Genomic DNA, 15,995 nt, shown 5'->3' with positions numbered 1-15,995 from the left:
AGTTATTGAAAGATCTTTAAAAAGTTTTATTGTAGCTTTTTCAAAAACTGTATATTATACTTTTTTTTTTTAACCAGACTGGTTAATGAATAGGTCTATACTTCTGTGAAGTAATATGCAGAATAAATCTCAACAATCAATCAACAGGCTATAATAAAACTCTTAGTTTTAAAGTAGACTTTGTGTAAATCTTTCAGATATCTAAAATCTAAAGCAAATATAAGGAGCTGTGGTGGTGTAGTGATCAGATGACAGGCGATGAGGATTCTTCAGCTGGATGTTCTGCAGCAGTCAGGAAACAGGAAGTCTGGGTTCTCAGGGCAGCCTCTAGATGACAATTGTAACTGAATACTTACACTGAGTGACAAAAAAAGGGTTTGTCCTTAAATAATAATAGTTTAAACTTGTAGTCAAATGTTATAGCCAGTGAAACAGACTTGAAAAATGTATTTGAATCTAATTTAATATTTATCTAAATAGAGCAGTCTGAATGTATATATTACAAAATAACCAGATTGTCTTATTACAAATAAACCTTTAAGAGGTGTATATTTTATATAATTTCTCAAAGTAATTGCACCTGTAAGCCAAACAGCCAATCAATGTTTATTCCAAAGTGTAATGCAAAATTTAAATGACAAATTTAGGGCTGTGTAAATAGTTTCTACAGTGACTTCTACTGTACTGTATATTCAACTTCTTACTTGTAATTTCCAGTAAAATGAGTGGATATGAGAGAGTTTAACGACAGGAAAGAAGGAGCAGTGAGAGCAGAGATCTCTCAGATTTCTGAAAACAGATCGTCGAAGTTGCGGTAACTTCAATTTCCAAAAACTTGGTTTGTTGTCAACCTTGGTTTGTTGTCAAACTTGGTTTCTTGTCAAAATAGGGCTTATGCTTGTCAAAATTAGATAGAGTACATGGCGGAGAAATGATAGAAGATAGAATCCCTTGTCAAAAAAGATGGAGCAGGGAGAGGGAGAGTGATAGGACAGACTGAATTTGCTTGTTAATGGCTTGTTAATGATAGAGGGAGAGGGTTTTCTGCAGCAGGTCACCTGTAAGACAGAAAGAAAGTGGAATTAGACACACTTCCAATAAACCTGGCTTTACCGTATTTTTCAGACTATAAGGCACATTTAAAAGCCTTTAATTTTCTCAAAAATAGACAGTGCACCTTATGTATGGTTGTGCTTACTGATTTCAAACCAATTCTATGTGGTACACGGCACTCTGTCAAATGTTTTAGTATGACTTTGGTAAGCTACAAAGCAGCACCACTTGATGTATCGTCGGAGCATGGCTACCATAGTCAGCACCCTCGTAGAGTAATTCGTACTGTGCTTCAACATAATATGGTGTGTGTGTATAAGGGCCTGGCACCTGTTGAGAGCCATGCTTATGTAGCAGATTTCAAACTGATCAATCCACATTCATCAGTCCATAAATCCTGAAAAGTAAGTGTATTGTTCTGTATTTTATGTCTTACAACTGAACAATTTTGAGAGTTATTGTAAATGAGTTGAATAAAGTTTGACTTATCTGTTTTGTTTGGCTTAATGTGCCTTAGAATTTAGTGCGCCTTACAGTCCGAAAAATACAGAACATATATATCATTACACACTGAAGAGTTGTACAGTACATTATTAGATTCAACTGAATAAAAATGTTTATCATATGGTGGTGGAACATTTCTAAGGACATTTTCGCATTCTATTAACACAATAAAAACAAACAGAGTCTGTAAACCAAGATATGGTGCTATAGTAACTTACTATAAACATTATATGGTCAAGCTAAACCCACACAATGAAGTCAGAGCAGACAGTTTCAGACCACCTGCTTTAAACACTTCACATGCACTCAACTCACATGATCCTAAATGCCCAAAGGTCTCAAATTCCCGTTTCTGTGTGTACTTACCTGGTACAACAGTATATCATAATGTCTGGGGAGCAGTTAACATAAAAGTAAAAAATAATTTACTCAGTATGACTTTTGGCAAAATAAAAAATTTGGAGACAGATGACTCCTAAACAGCAGTTTCTACATTTTTCAGTCAAATTTGGGGCATGTTTAATACACACTCCACTAAATCTACAATAAACTTAGCATGGCCGATATTAGGGCCTAATTAAAAATGTACTATGATGATAAGAGAGATCTGTAAGTCTGGAAATGTTTACATAGACTTTTCTATGATCTGATTATTCCCAAGAGCTGTGCTGACTCACTGCACTAAACTGAATCTCCTATAATGAGAAACATTTCCCAGAACTGCACCTCAGACAAACCTTTACTTACCAGACTGAGACGATCAGATCAGCAGTCTAGAGAAAGGAAACAATTCATCAGATCAATCACACAATCCAATTTACTGTGACATAAATTAACTAGTAAATTTATTTAAGGCTTTATGAGCTTACTGTAGTCTAAAGAGGAGATAAATGAACTGCAGCGTCTCACATGGCTATAGCAAGTGTAATAAAAGCATTCTTTACTACAGAAATACAAAGAATAGCCACCAATATTTGTTGGCACAAGTGCAGGATATACCAAATATTTCCTACACAGAAGCTTTGTGGCTCCAACATTTTCTACAACAGGTCAGTACTAGTAAAGTGTGAAAACCAAAACTTTTAAAAATGTTAGATACAAAGTAATTATATAAATCAGAAGCAACAGAAAACCTCATCATGTCTGATATGAATATGTAAATCTTAAAATAAATATTGACATGTTACAATAGCAGAGGTGCACCATGTTTTGTAATTAAAATTAAATGTCTTAAATTTTTACACTAAAAAGTCCTCTCATTGTACCCGTTGCTAGGAATATTTATGTATTTTGCAGTGTACCTTTTTGGCAACTTTTCTATTTAATTTTAAAACACATTATATTCACCAAATAAGTGATAAACTAATTAGACACACTGGCTGTAATGTACCTAACAATGTCCACTCACACCTCTGGTTCTCTTAGTTTTTCATTATGACTTTGTGTTTTTGCCAATCAGTAAATGGAAACATATCACAAAAAGTCAGACTACTGTATGTAAGTTGCCAAATGTGCTACGCAATGCCAGGTTCATACTGCTTCAGTTACAATCACTGTTTACTTACCAGCAAAGGCAAAACCAAAGATCTCTTTCACTCTGTGTAACAAAAGACAAAGCACAAAAACACAGAATAAGTGTTTGTTAAACAGTTCTTAAAATTTAACTAAAAAACTAAAATTACCTAATTAAAAAAAACTTCTTGTTAAGAGATGTTATTATTCTTATATTATGTGTTTCATCCTCACTCTCTCCCTTCTGTTAATTAACCCACAGCACAAAAACACACCGGTACAGGCACGTGACTCTTCTTCTCCCGGCTTTCAGTCAGAAGCTGTGTCCCAAAATGTCGGCTGCATCCTCCGGAGGCCGCATTTGAAAGCCGATTATGTCACAGCCAGTCGACGAAGGCTGTCTCAAATGCGGCCGACAAATGAGTCCTTCATTTCATAAACTTTTAACATATTTTTAGGCGAGAAAGTAGCGGTGTAAATTGCAAATATCTGCTTGGTTTATCAAGACATCGCATATTTGCAAAAGTGTGCCGACGTTTTCAGAGACGTCTGTCACCCACCGGCTCGATGGCAAGCCGGGAGGGGGGTTCAGACCCCCGCTCTTTCGCTACTCAGGTTAAACATGATATACAAGTCACTCTGATAACTTAAAAATGTAATTGTTTGCCTTTTTCTGTGTTTTATTTGTTCTGGAGTAAATCGGTTTGGCTGAGATCAAAGTTATTAGATTATTAGATTAAATAAAGCTTTATTAATCCATCCGGTGGGTTCCTCCGGGATTTTCACATAGCTCAATAAACGTTAAACGGTCGAGAATTTACGCCAGTGTCCTGTTATATTTTAAATAGCAAGGAGCAGACGGCCGAGTTTATTAAACTCCAGCGAGACAGCGGTGACGCAAATCTGAAGGCTAGACCGTCCAGTTTCACAGCCTTCTCGGTCCACGTAGACCGCGAAGGCTGGGTCCTCCGAAAGATGCAGCCGACGTTTTGGGACACAGCTAATGGCGGTAAAATGGCTCCTTTGAAGTTGCCGACCCTGCTGCTTCAGCAGCTAATCAGTGGTTCTAAAATGACGGCTCATTACCTTACAACCGAAAGAATGAGGCCGTTTTAACTGACTGATTTGTGAAGAGAACTAACTTCAGCTTCCCTAACAGACTCAGAAACACTAACACACCGAATGAACCAAATACAACACAATAACTGTAATAAACAATCAAATGAACCATATTAATTTCACACTGGGCCTATAGCAGCTAGGCTAGGCGTTAGCACTTAGGGCTAGCATACCAAACACTCCTTTTAAATAGTAAAATTACAACGTTTCACTAAAAAAGCAGCCATTGTGTTACTTTAACATGACTTATACTTCGACTGGCTTCATAAGTCACTAACAACAACTGGGTAAATCCCTCATACAGCTTATAGACATTTCATTTCAGAAAAGAGAGACAGAGAAGCAGCGCTTACCGGTGGGGATCGAGCTGAGAGTGGACGGAGATTCAGGAGTCAGGCAGAGACGTTAAAAAAAGAGGCATTCACGGGTAGTGGGAAACTCCGCAATTACACAAAATTGGCATGGAAAACGTGAAAAATATATGTAAATTTAAATATTATTATACTAGATTTTTTTTCAACAAAAAGCAACTAGCAGAAATTTAATTCTATAAGTTTAATAAATGTTTAAAACAGGATTCTTTGAATTTGAAATAATGGTTAAAAGACATAAATAAACACAAGGTCATTATGTTAAAATGTACTTTATTATGATAGATTTATTTAACTGACTGCAGTAATAAGAACAGTCTTCTGCTGAACACCAACACCAAGGAGCTGGTGTTGGTGATCGCCTAAGCATCCTCACAGTAGGAGCTGCAGAGGTTCATCTCACTCCACTGCAGGACTCAAGAGGTTCAGGAGGTCCCTTAACCCCACTGCTATGAGACTTTTTAACAGGGACTCCTGATATGTTCATTGCACATTTGTTTCTTTTATTCTACTACATATTGGTTGTAATCATGAATTCTGAATTGCTTTAAAGCTGAAGCTGTCTGCTAAAACTAGCTGAAAAAGCTGAAAAGTTGCAGAAATTGTAAAAACTTTGCAGAAGCAAAGGAACTTTGCTAAAATGTAATAACTTCGCAGAACTGCAATATCTTAGAGGAAACATAATACTTGGCAGAAATACAATAGCAGAAATATTGTAACTTACCAGAAACATGATAACTTCTCAAAAATACAAGAATTTAGGAGAAATAGTATAAGATAACAGAAAGAATATATTTCGCCAAAAATACTTAAACATTACAGAAACACTATGATTTAGAAAAATAATACAACAGAGCAGAAATATTGTGATTTACCAGAGACACTGTGATGAACTATGAATATTGTAATTTTAAATTAAGACTATGTTTTAGCACAAATATTATAATTTGGCAGAAATACTATAATTTGGCAGAAATACTATGTTTCAGCACAAATACTCTGGTTTAGCACAAATATTATAACATAGCAGAAATACAATTATATAGCAGAAATGCTATATTTAGAAAGAAAAATATAATATAGTAGAAATAGTATGATTTAGCAGAAATACTGTATTTAGCACAAGTACCAAAAAGTAGCAGAAATACTATGATTTAGCAGAAATACTATGATTGAGCAGAAGTACTAAGATGTAGTAAAAGTACTTTGATTTAACAGAAATACAATTATGGAGGAGTAATACTTTAAAATGGGAGAAATAGCCTAAAGGGAAGAGTATTTGTGCCATGGAGTGTTAACAAGAATGTGAGGTCCATATTAGAAAAGCTGGTAAAATCATAAAAGTTTGCAGAATTGTAAGAAATGATGAATATGAATTACTGGTCTGTGACAGTGTATTAATTTGTAGGGAAAAAAAAAACATGTTGACCAAGGTGGAATCGAACCCACGACCTTTGGTTTGCAGACCTGTGTCATTACCAACTGCGCCACTTGGAAAGAGAGGAGCCACTTTGAAAAACAGGGTGATGAGGAGTCAGAATTAGATCGCGGTGAGAGGCGGAAAACCCCATTTTTTGCAGTTACAAAACGTTGTGTAACTCAAACACTAGGTGGACTAGAAGCATAATTCTTCTACTGGCTGAATCAGTGGACTTTGGTGTACTTTGACTGCGATTTTCATTGCTCTTTGTACAACCGTCACTGAGATATGACGAGAGAGGAAACGGAAGACCTCAGATATGATTGGCTGACTGGGAAGCCGTGCAGGCCCTGATATGTGATATGTGTCTGAGTCCGCACAGAGGATTGGCTGCCTGGCAGAAATATATAGAAATAGTATGATTAAGCATAAATACTACATTTAGCAGAAATACTATATTAAGCACAAATCCTATAAAAAGCAGAAATACTATATTAAGCACAAATCCTATTAAAAGCAGAAATAGTATGATTTAGAACAATAGTAATAAGTTAAACAGAAAAATCGGAAAAGCAAAATGGACAGCTGAAAAAATGCTGAACATGCTGAGGGTCCCTCAAATATACTTGTTAAATGACAAAAATCAGCAAAAAAAAAGTATATAACAGCCACACAATCAGAAATATGTACACATAAGGAAACACACATGCACAGAGAGAGACACACACAAGATCCAATTCAGTCAACCAGTCTAAATATATTGAATTTGAAGCTTAGAATGAGGTCATCCCATTGAAAGCCTTTCTCTCTCTCTCTCTCTCTGTCACACACACACACACACACACACACACACACACACACACACACACACACACACACACACAGGGAGAGAGAAGTAAGTTTCTAGGTCAGCCTGGGAGCTGCTGAATTTGAATCCACCAATCAGAGAGCCTGTGCACTTTTTCCCGCCAAAACAGGTGCTTCTGTTTACACACGCAGCACAGAGACACACAGGATTTTTGCAGTCTATTTCTCATAGTGACGACTCCCCTCAAACAAATGACCATAATTTCCTAACCGTAGGGGCTAGAAGGGTCATTCTTACACCGTTTTGTTCAGAAGAGATGGGGGAATCTTCAAGTGTTGACAATTTATCATTAAAATATGAATTTTTAGAGATATATGACATGGATGACTTGTTGACTTAGAAGCCACGAATTCCCCAATATGCAAATTTGAATGCCTGGAGCCCACATACATGATTGGCTGGCTGGGAAGCTGTGCAGGCCCTGATTTGTGGATTTGAATTCCTCAGCCCTCAGATATGATTGGCTGGCTTAGAAGCCATGAAGGCCCCAATATGCAAATTTGAATGCCTCAGGACACATATATGATTGGCTGGGAAACCGTGCAGGCCCTGATTTGAAAATTTGAATGTCTAAGTCCTCACAGAGGATTGGCTGCCTGGGGACCTGGCAGAAATATATAGAAATACTATGATTAAGCATAAATACTACATTTAGTAGAAATACTATGTTTTAGCACAAATACTATAAAAAGCAGAAATACTATAATTTAGCAGAAATACTATATTAAGCACAAATCCTATAAAAAGCAGAAATACTATATTAGGCACAAATCCTATAAAAAGCAGAAATAGTATGATTAAGCATAAATACTACATTTAGTAGAAATATTATGTTTTAGCACAAATCCTATAAAAAGCAGAAATACTGTACTGTGATTTAGTAGAAAAACTATAATTAATCAGAAATACTATATTTTGCACAAATCTTATAAAATAGCAGAAATACTAAGATTAACAGAATAGTAATAACTTACAAAATTACAAATATGGAGGCATATTGAAACAAATGCATAGAGGGACACACAAACACAGGCTCTAATTCAGTCAACCAGTCTAACTATATTCAATTTAAATCCTACAATGACATGCTGCCAAATAAGGGCAGGGTCCTCTCTCTCCCACTAAACAAACACACACACACACACACACACACACACACACACACACACACACACACACACACACACACACACACACAGAGGGAGAGAGCTGCCGAATTTAAATCCACCAATCAGAGTGGCTGTTTACGTTTTCCCGCCAAAACAGGTGCATCTTTTTACACACGCAGCACAGAGAGGCACAGGATTATTGCAGCCTATTTCTCATAGTGACGACTCCCCTCAAACAAATGACCATAATTTCCTAACCGTAGGGGCTAGAGCGGTCATTCTTACACCGTTTTGTTCAGAAGAGATGGGGGAATCTTCCAGTGTTTACAATTTATCATTAAAATATGAATTATTAAAGATATTTGACTTGTAATGCACCATAACTGAGTAGAGCGAAGCAAAAACTGCCTTGACTTGCCCTCAAACAACGCTTTGTAACTCTAAATCTATTTGGAGTATCGATATCATTCTTTCACCGTAAGAGACAGCAGGCTTTGGTGAACAATCATGGAAATTTTCCGGTCTCTGTGGAAATCCAACAAAAAGTTATGACGAGAGAAAAAAGTGGTTCATTTCCACAGTTTGAAATCTGAAGAAATCTGAGCGAGGGACAAATTTCCTACCCTCAAACAAACGTAATTCATGGCCAAATGGTAATAGGTGAGAAAACAATTCTTGAATTGTGAGCGTCAGGAGTGTCTGAAGATATACCAGGACAAGCCTCATGTCTTAACTTTGCTTCGTTAAGGAGATATGACGATTCGAATATGCCTCTCATTACAGAAATCCAGCGGTGATTTCTAACAAACTCTCCATTGACTTTGTATGGAGAGGTTTGAGACCTTGTGTTGGTCTGAGGAGATTTGCCAAAATTCTATAAATCCCACAACAATGACAGTGACGTTTTCTGAAAGCCAGCAAAAATACCTACGTTTTGATGTATAATTTGTAGAAGTTGAGTGAAAATAGAGAAAGTAGCAAGAAGTTGTTTGGACATGAAGAGAAGACTGCAAAAGCTTCAGTGACACACTGGAAGCCAAGAGCATAGCAACCATAACAACGCATGTATTTTGTGAAAAATCACAATTGTGCAACTCAAAACTTTAAGAGGCATAAAAGTAAAACGGTAAAAGATTTGAAATAGCTGAATCATACCTGAATAGCCCAATAATTTGTGAACATTTTAAAATTTGAATGGTTGTTCTAGACGAAAGTATGAGGAAGTAGTTAGGTTTCAAAAACAAGCAAAATTTAGCAGAATTTTGGAAGTTTTCCATTCATTTCAATGGGACAAATTAAAGGAAAAAAGTGGAATATTTTAAAAAGTATAATAGCAAAAAATAGCAAAAATCATAGCAAGAAAGAGCAAAAATAGCAGAATAGTTTAAAATTTGAACGGTGAAAATAGCATAAAAATTGTGGAAGTAGTTAAGTGCCAAAAAGTGTACGGAAGCAACTGGAATAATAATAATAAAGTATAAAGAATAAAGAGAAACAGGAACTCAATAGTGTGGATGCTTAAAGCATCCACACAATAAACTAAACTGGGAAAACTAAAGCACAAGGAGCCACAGGGAAAAATCACACAGCTATGATGGAGGACGCAACACTGACAAAGAGAAACATGGGGCTTAAATACACTGAGGGATAACGAGGGGGAATGAGCCACAGGAGGAGAGCACAGCTGAGAGTAATTAGGCAGGACGAGGCAAGGGAAGCAAAACTAGAAACATTAACATAGAACAGACTGTGAAAGTAAAACAGGGAACACACTGACGGAACTCAAGACATGTGGACTTAACAGACTGGGGGAGACAGAACATAGGGATCTGAAACATGGAACAGAAAGGCACAGTAGATCAACATGAACATAACAACGCCACAGGGGAAGAGTAAAACAAAATGCAGGAACACAGGACCTCTTTCAAAATAAAACAGGAAACATAATGAGACGTAGACATGACAACCCAAACTTCACAATGTAAGACACAGACATGAAACACATGAAGAGCAGGGGAGATTTACCATAGTTGGAAACACGAGGGGGAAATAATAAGAACTAGAAACACTTAAGCATGATAACAAATGAACTTAGGAACCTGAAGGGCTTACATAAACTAAAACATCAAAATGAACTAAAACTCAAAACACTGGGTCATAAGACCCAGGATCGTGACATAAATAATAATAAAAAAAAATGTCGGTTTGTCTTATTGTATGTCCTGTTTGATCTTTGGAGTCAGTAACTTTATTAATGAGAATTATTAATGAGAATTATTAATGCAGAATTACGAAAAAATGTTAATAGTTTAAGCTTTTTCTGATATGTTAGTTAATACAATTCATTACACTGGCAATACACTGCAATAACAACCGACATGTGAATGATTACACAAGGAACTAACAAGAAGCAGGTGAAACCCCATTAAACTATGAAGAGGAAAAGAGGAAACGATAAACAACAAAACAAAAAGAAACAAGGAAATTTAGCAAATGTACTGTACTCCAAACAAGCAACGAATAAGTTATTGTTTATTCCAACAGGAAGTTATCTTTAAACCAGAGAAGTTATGAGGAAATCGTCATTCATCCAGCGTTGTGGAAAGAACAAGATTTTGTTATAGACTGCTGTAGTTTCCTTAAGCTGGGCATATACAGTGGGATGCAAAAGTTTAAACAATTTTGTTTTTTGTTTAAACAATTATTGAACACTTTCTGTAAATCCAATAAACTTCATTCCACTTCTCAAATATCACTGTGTGTGTCTCCTATATGATATATTTAACTGACCTTTTTATATTGTAACAACCAACAATTTATACAGGAAAATAATGACTATTAACAAGGTTGCCCAAACTTTTGCATCCCACTGTACTGTGAGATTTTTTCAGTCGTGTTGTTTAAATCCTGCTCAAACTGTGTCACTGAATCACAGGGGCTAGAAGTTCATATGTTACGATGCAGGGTCTCACACTACACGGCCCGATGCTGTGATGCTACCTGAGTGCTCACGCTGTGCGTCCATAACATGAAACTTATAACACAAAATCTGTCTCTTACTCTAACGAAAAACATTGACCAGGCAACTGCAACCGAGCAGCAATTGTATTCTATTTTATTCAATTGTATATAGTATTTTATTTAATTTTATTCTATTCTATTGTGTACAGTTGTGTACAGTATCTATTGATATCTTATTCCAGTGTTTTTCTTTTTTTCTAATTTTCCATTTAACTTCATCCACTGCTGTAACAAAACAAATTTCCGACGTGTAGGACTAATACAGGTTATCTTATCTTATCTTATGTCCATCCAACTCTTTTCACAGTTGTTGTAGTCGTGATAATTTTGAGGCCACATTGAAAAGCCTGAGATGAGCTTGCCAAAGTTCTACAAGTTGGGCATCCATCACTTGTGTCCAGATCACACCCTGCACTGCCATGCTACTCCATCTTTTTCACATTCATTTCTGAGTTTGTGCGTGCGCAGTGTGAGAGGCCACGTTGACACCCTCACGAGGGACAACCACTTTGATTTTCTTGCGACTATACAATTGATGACCGGGAGCCGGTTGTGAGGTGTTTTGTTACCCCATGTTCTCTCTTCTCAAAATCCCACAAGGCTGCCCGACACGATAGACGATGGGCAGGGCTGTAAGTACTCGGACTGTGTTTATTAAACGCAATATCGACAAGATCTTGGAGAAGCTCATGGCTCTGCAATATGGATAAGATACTGAAGAAGAACAACAGGACTTGAGAGACCTGGTGACCAGTGACGGACATTAGACCAACTGTAAAATTGGAAGCACTTTGTTCGCACTAACCAAAACAACTACGATCTTCATCTCATGAGGCCCCTCTGGCGCCAGCTGGATGCTCAAGGCAAAAGCTGACGGGAATAACAAATTCTCCTAAGATAACAAGACTGCGTTGTGACTTTCTCCGTTCTCATTCAAGGCCCCCCTCGTCAGCTGAAGATTGTTGACTTTTGCCTAATTGAGTGAAGGGACACTTTCTCCCAGCTGAACATTGAACACACACACACAGTCACACATACGCACGTACACTGACACAGACCTTCAAAGCTTATGTCTTCTTTGTTGTGAGATGTGCTGATTCATGTGCTGAGGTGTTTTTTGCTGTTCTTAAGCTGTTCTCCCTGTTGCAGCTCAGTCTGGGGGGAGCTCTTTTTTCTCCTCGTCTTTCCTCATGTTGTGCATTTTCCATTGTTATACCTCTCTGACCTGTCTTCCCCATGTCATGTTTGTGTAATGTATGTATGGTTGGAAGGGTAAGATGGCGCTGGCAAACGGTCGGCAGCCTTAACCCAATTTCCTTTGGGGTCAAACTTCAGGATCAATAAAATTTTATTGAGTTGAATTTGAATTGAATGTATACTACACGATGCATGACACACGATTAAGGCCAAGACATGACTGAAAAATCTGGTCAAAATGGGCCAAAAATCGCACAGTGTATGCCCAGTTTTAGTGGGCACTTCGTTTCTCTGTTAGGAGAACTTCCTACTACCATTCATGCTGCTCATAAACCTTTCCTATTAGTATAAACTTAGCAGCTATGAATACATATTTTTTAAAGTTTCCAGTCAGATTGAATTTATACCTGACAGGACATGTCATGGTCTCCCAGTCCTCATGTTGTGTCTCGATTGCTCTGCCTCTCTTTGGTGTCAAATCTTTGCACTACATGTGTCATGAAAGCTCAGATGAAACTTAGACCTTCTGTTATTTAGCCTCTACATCAATGAGTGTGTCATGGCAAAAATGTGCAAATGTATGAATTATACTGTAATGTATACACTTAAAAAACACACAAAGTGAAGAACATAATAATGTTAGGAATGGGAAGATTCATGAGGTGGCTTGACCAGTCTTCTCTTACTCTTGATATAAGACTAAAGGTTTACTCTTCTGAATATAATTCAAAATAATCTGTTAGAACAGACATTTTCATTGAGATGACTTAAATTGTAAGGTGAGCTTTAAAAATGTATATTATTCTCTGTTCACATTTCAGTTTGAAGTATCATCATCAGAGGCTGCCTCCCCGTGGATACTGCTAAGATCTTTATACACGGTATAATTCAGTCCCATGTTGGTGACAAACTGGCCAAACAGTCTCTAAACCACTCAAGTCTTTTTATAAACAAACTTTACAAAAATCTGGACAAAAAGTAAAAGATATAAAGTAAAAAAAAAGGAACAAGAGAATATAAACATTAGCACTACTTACCAAAGGCCATGTTAAGGAAGGCGGGGAGAGTTTGTTCTCTTGGAATGGACAGATTTTCATGTTCTAGTTGTGTATTAGTTTTCTCTATTAGTTAGTCTTGAGTTCAGTTTCTTCTAGAGTCTCTTAGTTTTCATTATTTATATTTCGAGTTCTTGAGTGATTATGTTTTCGATTATGTTCTTATATTGTGTCCAGTCTGTCCTAGTCTTGTCTCTGTTCTGCCATCACTGTTCCCATGTTTGTTTACCTTTGTTCCTCCGGTCATGTCTCCATGTCCACCTGCTCTCTCTCTGTTCTGTCTTCAATACTATCTGTGTGGTTATAACGTATGTAGTCCTGTCCCTGCTTCCCCTCCTATACTCCTCCACAGGACTGTGTGTGTTATTGTGAGGTGCAGTGAGAGCTTTGCCTCTGTAGACCACATTCACCACCACATGTAAATCAAACAATTAAAATGTAATTGAAGTTCATATTTTCAGCTATAATTCAAGCAGTTTTGTGTTAATTCTTCATCAACTTTCAGGAATTACAGTCATTTTTATACACAGTCACTCAATTGCAGACACAATTCAAAAATAACTGGAGAAATTAACACAATAGTGAATGTGAGGACAGTTTTTCTGCAAGAACCTTTTTGGATCCCGTTTGAGTTGCTGTCTGTTTGTGGGTCTTTCTACTTTCAGGTTTGTATTTAATCATGGAAAAGCTGCTCTTTTGGGTTAAGATGAGTTGACTGATTTCACCATTGAAGAATATGCTTTTTCTTTATCTTAAAAAAAATTGGGTTACTTTTGCAGGATGTTTTGAGTCATTATCCATTTGCACTGCTAAGCAACATCTAATAACTTTCGCAGCCTTTGTCTGCGTTGTCCGATCAGACTCCGACATTGTTATTTATAATGTGCACATTATAAACTGCGCCCTAGTGGCCCAGTTTCAATGGCAGCCACATTTCCCCATTCCACCATGCTGCCACCATCATGTTAGACAGATCATGTGGTATGCTTTCTCTCATAAACAGTTTCTGTTCTTCTCTACTTTTCTCTTCTCTTAATTCTGGTACAACTTGTCCTTGGTTTCACCTCTCCAGAGATTGTTTTACAGAACAATGCCAGCTATATTAGATGTTTTCTTCCAAAGTCTAATCTAAATTTCCTGGTGTTAAATGTAACCAGTGGTTAAAACCTTGTTGGCTGTAGCAGTGATACACCTGTTTCCTCAAGAATGTTGTTGACTTTGTTAGATGTTGTAAAAATGTTTTTCTTTACTGTGGAATAATTCTGTCACCATGCCCAGTTTTGTTTTGTGGTCTTTCAGGACGTTTTGTGTTGTTGAGCTAATCAGTGCATTCATTTTCTTTAACAATCCATCACATTGTTGATTTAGCCAAGTCTTTGCTTTCTACCTAATATCTTTACTTTGAGTGTTCAAGGCCTCTTGCCCTTGCAGTAACATGTCTGTGTTTTTTTTAAAGTGAAAAACCATAAGAACAAGAAGTGATATTCAGCTGCAGAGAGAGTCAACACCAAGTGAAAGCACCACCAAAAGCCTCCATATTCCACTGTGATGGTGTACAGACGAAGAACGATAGCAACTGTGTCTTTGGAAGAAACATTATGGAGGGCATTGTAAGTACACAATTCATGTGAATCCTTTTTAAAGTTGCAGGGACTGGTGCCTATCCTGTATAGGGTGAGATACAGGGATACATACTAAGAAGGTGGGTAGTCTATCACAGGGCTAACACAAGGAAAAGAAGGCTTAAATTTAAACATACAGTCGCTGAGTCATCAGTTAACCTACCATGCAAGTTCTTGGACTGAAGAAGGACACCATGCAGATACAAGGAGAACATGCAAATTCCCCACATAATTTATTCACTGCATCTGCCAAGATGTGTGGCATAATGTGTCAGTTATACAGTATTATGTAACGCCTATCATATATATACATATATTCACTAACATGGTGACTATCAGGTCAATTATTTTAGTTGTCGAGGAAAACCTGTTATTTTACTGTTACTTGGTTATCATTTACAGGCACTGTCATTATTTCATCATTACTTCATTAGTCTGTATTACTTATCTTCAGTTTATCATGTATCATTTATTGTTTATTTCAGAGCACGTAGGATAAAACCCATTCTAGATGTAATACTCTATCATGTGGCGAAAGCACCTCTCGAGCTAGAGGGTCCAGTTGGGCCTCCTGCAGTCACTGGCAGGCTTACACAAACATGCACATACAGAGTTATGTAAAACACGCACGTTCACATACACACTTATTAAGGAAAGGGAGGTCGTCTCAGGACATGATCCCTGTTGGACATACACTCACAAAATACACACTCATGAACACACTATTGGTTAAGTTCCCAGAAAACCGGAGTGGAAACATCTGGAAGATGTTGTTGTTCTTAGCCATAGAAGGACATAGGAGTGAGAACTGACTGATACTTATCATGTGACTTGACGTCAACATTGCAATAAAAACCTTGTGAAGAGACTGTTCGGGGGAGATCAGCTCGTAAAGGCTTGTGATGCTCATCTTCCCCATATGTACATATGTATAATAAAAATCACTATTCTGACATCTACTGAGACCATGCAGTCGTTTGTCTCCTCCTCAAAAACTCGAATCTTGACATAGTTTTCCTGTTCATAAGCTTAAAAGCTGTTTTTAGATTATGATGTGAAACAAAAGCCAAACCAGAAGAATCACCGCTCTCCCTCTCCTCCTGTTTGTTGATATGAAAATGAAGGAGAACACACTTTCTAATAT

At 37.2% G+C, this 15,995-nt stretch overlaps 1 long non-coding RNA gene across 1 annotated transcript; it reads right to left on the bottom strand.

Annotated features, from left to right (window-relative positions):
• LOC146547071 (uncharacterized) lies at positions 1 to 4,603 on the bottom strand. Its single transcript, XR_014890709.1, has 4 exons — positions 4,542 to 4,603; positions 3,123 to 3,154; positions 2,305 to 2,330; positions 1 to 1,058 (listed from the first exon to the last, which is right to left on the bottom strand). It is a non-coding gene; the product is annotated as an uncharacterized LOC146547071 (long non-coding RNA).
• Between the last annotated feature and the right edge of the window lie 11,392 nt (positions 4,604 to 15,995).

This window comes from Mchenga conophoros, linkage group LG23 (assembly GCF_057382185.1).
Source record: "Mchenga conophoros isolate Kocher_MC1m ecotype Shallow Benthic linkage group LG23, M_conophoros_male_GT1.1, whole genome shotgun sequence".
Taxonomy (NCBI): domain Eukaryota; kingdom Metazoa; phylum Chordata; class Actinopteri; order Cichliformes; family Cichlidae; genus Mchenga; species Mchenga conophoros.
Note: the sequence above shows the minus strand (reverse complement) of the source record. Positions and strands in the feature narration are given on the sequence as shown.